Source organism: Buceros rhinoceros, unplaced genomic scaffold, assembly GCF_000710305.1.
Source record: "Buceros rhinoceros silvestris isolate BGI_N320 unplaced genomic scaffold, ASM71030v1 scaffold21031, whole genome shotgun sequence".
Classification (NCBI taxonomy): Eukaryota; Metazoa; Chordata; class Aves; order Bucerotiformes; family Bucerotidae; genus Buceros; species Buceros rhinoceros.
The window spans coordinates 1-228 of NW_010392773.1; positions in this window are offsets into that span (position 1 = coordinate 1).

The window sequence follows — 228 nt, forward strand, 5'->3', positions numbered from 1 at the left end:
GTGCGGGCTCTGGCAGAGGCGGCGTTTTAAATAGACGCATTATTTTAGCCCGGCAGTGCCCCTCTAAATAGATGGTTTCAGCTAGTTCCCAAACTGGAGACAAGGATATTATCTTACACTCGAGAATAGTGCTATTGAACTCGGTAGCACAGCTCACATGTGTGTAGCCCGACACGGGTGTCGGCAGGATTGGAGCCAATAGTTTCCGCCGCTGGTGGGAGAACACAA